Below are 7,099 nucleotides of genomic sequence, written 5' to 3'. Positions count from 1 at the left end.
TGCTAAGGCCCCTGCTGACCCTGGGGGCTGCACTGCAGTGCTGGGGTGACTCTGCAGGGGGAGAAGCTGCTAGGGCAATGTAGAGCACGATGATTCAGTTCTCACTGAATTGTCACTTCAAATTGTTTTTCTCAGACCAGCTTCCCACACACTCATGGCTGCGCATCAGTTTAAGTGTGTCCTTGGCTTAACAGCGAGAATTCCTTCCCCATTTCCCTTCTGGCTGGAGCAGGATGAGAATGTGTTTGTGTGAACGACATTGCTATAGATTGTTGTTCATTCCCCACTCTGACAATTCAGACAGTCCCTTTCCTATTCGAATCTCCACCATAACATTCCAATAGCAGGGGGCAGGATTTCTCTGGGCACTGAAATATTTCTGGGGGCTGGTGCATGAACTCAGCCTTGCATTCCACCCTTGATGTTTCCTGGACTAACAACAGCAGCAGAAAGAAAGAAAGAGCTGAGCCAATATCTCCCTGTCAGGGATGCAGGTGCCATGTCCCCTCTGTCTACCCATCGCCACTGCAGAGAGAAGGGTTCACTGGAATCGAATGCCATGGCTCAGACCAGAGACACAGGATGTTTTGCTGTTCACGGATCTGTGCAAAGAAATTGTATCTCCATTGAGGCGGGAAATGCAACATCCACATGGTGGCCCAATGCCCTAACAAATGTGGGTGAAGGACTTGGGCTGAGAAATGATTTAATGAGGTTGTTTCAATTTATTGGCCTGATTACAACTATGGCTAAAAGCCCCCTGTAACTGGGGCTGCGGGTCGGGGACAGGAAGTTCTGTGCAGAGTGTTCAGAGCTACCCTGTATCTGCCTTTTCTCTGCACCGGTCCCTGCTCCCAGAATGCACCAGGCCCTGGACTGAACTCTTCCCCAGTGGGCAGAGCTGATTTCAGAGGCAGGAATGAAACATCCACATAGTGGCCCAAACATTCTAGGGAATGTGGGTGAAGGACTGGGGCTGAGAAATGATGTAACAGGGGTTTGTTTCAATTTTATTGCCTGACTAAAACTATGGCTAAAAGGCAGCCACTGTTGTTTAGTACTTGTAGCTGTGTAGGGACACTGTAGTGGGTGTTAAGTCCATTATTTTCACCAGATGCAAGTCGATTATTTTATCAAGGTACAAATTTTCTTGGTCAAGGCCTAGACTCAGAAAAACAATACACTGATGATAAGAAGAAGTCTATAAAAAGATTTTGCAGCCATGGGCATAACTATGTGTCGTGTTTCACTCTTTATTATCTGGCACCACCCTCCTTTCCCTTTAGCCTTGTAGTTGACCAAGGGCAAAGCTGAACATCTCTTCAGATACCAAGGAGTGTTTATGTCCATCCCTGCGAGCTACACAGGAGTTTGATGTTGCTGCTTTCAGTCCTCTGGCTCTGCCGGGATAAGGAACAATTCAGGCGGTCACTGAACGGAAGGAGGAAGATCAGTTTTTGACAGGGAGAGGGACGCCTCCTCTTAAAGGTGTTGGTCTGGCTGGCAGTCCTGGTTCCCAGGTCTTGCCCATGGGGCTCCAGCAGTTTTGGGACCGGGTCACTCCCTTGGCCCCACCTGCTGCCCCCAGGGGCTCCCCTCCCAGGGGCCCCAGCAGTGCAGCATCTGCCTGCTCGCTCCAGTGGCTGCCGGCCCCTCCCGATGGCAGGGCGGGGCAGAGCTGTGCCTCCACACAAGCCCCTGCAGCCAATGGGACGCTGCGGGGGTGATGCCTGGAGGCAGCAGCATGTGGAGGACCCCCAGCCCACCCCGCCTTGGAGCCCCAGGTAAGCACCGCACCCCTGACTCCCTCCCAGAGCCTGCACCACCACCCCCTCCTCACATACCTCCTCCTCCCCACAAACTTCCTCCCAGAGCCTGCACCCCCTCCACACATCCCAGCCCCCAAATTCCCTCCCAGAGCCTGCACTCCTCCCTCCACACACACCCTCCCGTCCACCCCAATCTCCCTCCCAGAGCCTGCACCACCACCCCTCCTCCTGTTCCCTCTACCCTCTGCCCCAGCCCAGAGCCTGCACCCTGCACCCAAACTCCATCCCACAGCCTGCACCCTAGAACCCCTCCCCCACCCAAACTCCCTCCCAGAGACCAGCCTCTCACCCCTTCTGCACTCAGACTGCCCCCAGAGCCTGCACCCCTCCTGCATCCCAATCCCCAGCCCCAACCCAGGGCCTGAACCCTAGACCTTCTCCCCCAACCCAAACTCCCTTCCAGAGCCTTAGGCAAGTGAGAGGCAGAGTTTTGGGGGGTGGGTTCTGAGTGGTATGAGTGACATTTTTGGCCCACTGGTAGGATTGGAGGACTGGCACTGGCCCTAAGGTAAATTGAGGTTGAGACCCTGCTTTAAGGGATTGGAGCAATGCTGGAGAGACTGACGGGCACGGAGCTGGGGAGCTGTGTGTGCTCCAAGGAGAGTCGTCGTTGTGCTCTGGTGACACAGAGCAGGGGTGGGGAGTTTGTAAGCTGTGGTGTTTGTACAGAGATAAAGTTTAGTAACCCCTAGGTTAAAAACTGTTCCTGCTCTGGGCTATACATGACACTCTTTGTTGTGAGTATAGATCCGTAGGTGAATGTTTCCCTGTAGGATAATAGGTTCCTAGCTACAATCCAGAGATTCCCTTTAAAAACTTTTTCAAATGAAAATAGATTTCCAGACCCATCTCCAGTATGTTCAGGAGTTCGCTGAATGGGGGCAGGGGGCTTGAAAATGAATTTAAACACTCAGCATTTCCTATACAAATGTATAAAAACCTAGCAGAGCTGTCCAGCAGCTCAAATCAGTTCCAGTTCTCAGCACCTCTAAGAGGGACACTCTGTATCTGAGGCATGTGGGACACCTCTGGGATGATGACAGGTGAAAAAATGTTGGATTCAATGAAAGATGAGACCATAGGAGGGGAAGGTGAACAGCAGCACCACACAGGGTCATAACACTGAGACACGGGGCTTCGCTGTCACTGCTCTTGTGTTTTCCATCATTTATATCCTAAGGAACACACCCTCCCCCTCCCCCACACACTGTCACACACAACCTTCTCCCCTTCAGCCCAATCCAACCCTCCCCCTCTCCCACACACACTCCATGGGACACAGCCTCTCGGTGACTCACCCAGATGGGGGCTTGTCTCTGCATCTCCCCAACAGGGAAGCAGAGAGCCGAAAGGGCCGCAGGAGACCAATGGAGCTAGGCAGGACTAGAAAAGACTTCCCGTCCCTTCTCTTCTCAAGAGTCTTGTTAATCTCACCCATGGGACATTCCAGCACCGGGTGGGCTCAAAGCACCAACCTTCCCCTCAGCAACGGAAGGGAGGACCATCTCTATCACAAAGAAGGAGACTCCCCACCTCTGCTGCTGCCATTCTGTAGCCATTAATATGGATTTGTTTTAGCTAATGCAACCCTCCTCAACCCCTAATCCAGCCATGAATCAAGGAGACAAGCCCCTCAGTTGGGCAGTAGAGGTGCAATGGGTTAGTGCACAGGACTTATAGCAGCAGTGCTGAGCGGAGTGATGCTGAAGTTGTGAGTTCAAGCCTCCCATACAATGCTAGTTTTCTTTAAGCAAATGGGTTCTGCCAATCAGTTTGCCCTGCAGAAAATACAATTCCAGCTCAGAAGACACTGAGGTCCCCTTGCTTTACAGCGAGCAGGGCAGATTCCACAGATCTACCAGGCTCTGCTCTCCATCAGCTGCCTGTGTCAGGAGGGGTCAAGCAGAGCCCAGAGCACTGCCCCCGACTCTCCCTCAATCTTTGCTCCCCAAACCACCTGTGTGCTCACCCTCTTCGCTGTGACACTCAAACCCTGCCTGGCTTTCTGTACATTGGTGTGGTTTTCGTCTGTCGTGTTGATGTGCATGTGGGTCCTGTGGGATTTTGGTGGATGCCTTGCATAGTTTTCTGTGCGTGTGTGTATGACTTTTGCATGCAGATTGGCTTTTTCTTTGTATTCTTTTGGTATGTGGTTGTTGTGCTTTCTTGTTGTGGGCTTTTGCTGTATTTTTTTGGTGTGGATTTGTTCTTTCTATGTTTTGTGTGGCTTTCCCTTATGTGTATATGGCTCTGTGTGCTGTGTGGGTTTGGTTTTTGTTATGTCTGTGTGGGCCTGAGCAGTCTGTGATTTTCTCATTCTCTCTGTGTGTTTGTCTCTCTGTTTGTATTTTCATGTGTAAATTCACTGGAACTTTTCAGAATCTCCACAGCTTTGCCAATTTTCACCAGGAATTTTTCTCCATTAACAAATTCTCACGTGTTCCCTACCAGTTGGTGACCATTGCCCCAGGGGCACGTCAGTCTCAGGGTCCTGATTTCCCATTGACCCTTCCCCCTTCTATTGAGACTGGGAACTAGCCAACCAAAAACCTCACTAAGTTTTAGTAAAGGGCCAACAGTCCCTTACACGCGCCAGCCCCGTGAGGGTCACCAATAGCCCAAGAAGGAAGCACAAGATGGCCCTACGGTGTAATGGGCAGCCCTCAGGACTGAATCCTGCAATTAGAGTTCAAATCTCAGTGGGACCTTGTGCTGGTTTGTGGTAAAACCCTAGTGCTCAATTTCCCTGTCTCCAGTTGTTTAAGAGTGTCTTTTCCCTTCTGCTGGGTGACTCACACCCACTAGAGCCAGGTCTTTGGTTGAGATGGCTGCAATGGACTGGGGTGTAGAAGTGGCTATGGCTGCCTGTAGTCCTGTGGTTTGATCTGGTGGTTGGGATTCTTGCTGCTTCACCTGATGCCCACAAGTTTTGCCCTTGTGTTTGCTGCCACACTTTTCCTTTGGCCCACACGGCGCTTGAAGAAAGGAGTGCCAGGGCCGGGACTAATAGTCAGGGCATGGCAGGAGGGAGATGGAGCCCAGCCTGGAGCCCCTCACACCTTCCCTCCTCCGGACACCTAGAGCAGAGGCGGCTGGTGCTGACAGCTTCAAGGGAATGTTTACAAGCCACTGAGCAACAGAAGGCGGGGCTAGAGGAGGGGACAACCATGCCTATGAATGGCCAGCAGACAGCCACAAAGACCCCCAGCCAGGCTGCTTCCTGCCATGCCAAACACCCACTGAAAGCGACCCGCAGACCAGCATGCAGGGCAGCTGCTGATGCTCTGTGGCCAACATCAGAAGAAGGTAGGAAAGCAGGGCCAGCCCTCTGGTGTGACCTCTGTCTGTTCCCACTCAGGTGCTCACTTTTGCAGTGGGGCAGGAGATTTTACCCCAAGAGGCTTTTCCCCAGCTGGCGAGAAGCAGAGAAACACCCAGGCTCCCAAGGTGCTATTCACCAAGCCCCCTCCAGCACAGGGACAGGCGCACACTTGGAAGAGGGAAACTGCTCTACACGCCAGCCTGGCCAGCCGCCCATTATCTTTGGCAAGTCAGGAATGGCAAAGGCTAGACTGGAAGGACTTGGGGCTCATGCCTCAGCCTTTGTGACACCCAACCCCCAACTCCTTCCTGGGGCTCTAGCTGAAGCCAGAGCATTGGCCTGAGTGGCCAAGAAGAGTTTCCAGACCTGATGGAAGCAGGACTTTCAGCACGAAAGTAAAACTGCAGAAACACAACCATAAAGGGACTTGAACCCTCAATCTTCTGACCCAAAATCAGACACCTTATCCATTAGGCCACATGAAAAAAGCCCCTCCAAGCCCTTCTTTAGAAAAGGCAGACACTATGTTTCTCGGGTCTTCTACTGAGTGGGGCCGAGACTCTCTGGGCACAAGATGTAGAGTTCCCAGCGACACGTGAGAATTAATTCTATGGAGCCAGGTGCAGGACCTTGGCAGGGAGGCTCAGGCATGGGGGATTGGAGTGCAGTGGATGGGCTGGCTGTCTAGGTGAGGAGATTTAGTGACCCTCAGGTGCAGAAGGGAGGAAGAGGAGGAGGAATTGGCAGTGGCCGTGGAGAAGAAGAGGAGGGGTGAAGGCTCTTAGAAAGCCTGGCTAGCTCAGTCAGTAGAGTATCAGGCTCTTAATGGGAGGGGCCAGGGTTTGAGCTGCTGTACAGGGACTCAGCTTTTATGTTGCCTTGTGTGCCAGGAGCCAAATGATTCCTGGTGGTGCCCAGAGCCATGTGTGGGACAGAGAGGCTGAGACTTGTAGCACCTGCTCTGCAGCAGGGATCCTGGCAGCTCAGACTCAGAGAAGGCTTCTGCGCTCAGAGGCGCTGACTTTGAGAGTTCCCGAGCAGTGCTCAATGCCTGCTCCACCACAGGCCCTGCCCCCAAACCATCAAATCTCTTCCCACCCCACCCTGCGCCACTTCTTTCTCTCCTCACTTCTCCAGTACACCCCATCAATGGCCGGCAGGAGGCGCTGAAGGAGAAGAGGAGGAGCTTGTCGGCGAGGCCTGCTAGCAGGTGGGAGGTACAGGGGCAGCTGCTGTGCACCTTTTTTTTTTCTCTGTTGATTCTGCAGCCCTGTAGCACCCATGGAGTCACTGACTTGGCTCCTTTCACACCCTAGAGAGAGAAGCAGAACCAGGGCTATGGCTGATCTGTGGGGCACCAGGTGAGTGGCAGAGGAGTCAGGTGCTGAGAGTTTGCATAACACCTCAGGGACACAGTGTGAGGTGGTGTCCCAGGGATCTCTATGAAAAGAGCAGAACAGAATTTACTTGGGTTGGGGAGAGAATTGAGAGTGTCTCAGGGGGTTGTAGAGAGGTATTGCCCAGTTTAGAGACTGGCTAAAACACAGGCCTCGCTGTGAGCAGGATTCAAACCTGCGCAGGGGAACCCTATTGGATTTCAACTCCAACGTCTTAACCACTCAGCCATCACAGCTGTGAGCACAAAATTGCCCCACTGCCAGAGAAACTGGTAAAGACTCACAATGCCCAAGCATGAAGTCATCTGAACTACAGAATTCCCACCCCAAACCTGGTTCCCAAAGCACAGGGGGGATTTGGGGTTTGTTCTCTTTGCTTAGCCATGTGCAGTCACACAGAGAGCGCGTTTAAAAGTCTCCCCTCCCACAGAGCAGGAATGGGAAATGATTCTCAACTTGAAGCTTGATGTGAATGAGGATGTCTGGGCCACAAGGCCAGGGACTGATCTTTGCTATAGAAACCAGTGACACACAGAACCAGGCTAAGGAAA

The 7,099-nt window shown here is 52.5% G+C and overlaps 1 non-coding gene across 1 annotated transcript; it reads right to left on the bottom strand.

Moving 5' to 3' along the window:
• Positions 1–6,702: 6,702 nt before the first annotated feature.
• On the bottom strand, positions 6,703–6,784 carry TRNAS-UGA (transfer RNA serine (anticodon UGA)). The gene has a single exon. It is a non-coding gene; the product is annotated as a tRNA-Ser (tRNA).
• Positions 6,785–7,099: the final 315 nt, after the last annotated feature.

Source organism: Gopherus flavomarginatus (assembly GCF_025201925.1).
Source record: "Gopherus flavomarginatus isolate rGopFla2 chromosome 13 unlocalized genomic scaffold, rGopFla2.mat.asm SUPER_13_unloc_2, whole genome shotgun sequence".
NCBI lineage: Eukaryota > Metazoa > Chordata > Testudines > Testudinidae > Gopherus > Gopherus flavomarginatus.
This window is presented reverse-complemented; position numbering and strand designations above follow the sequence as displayed.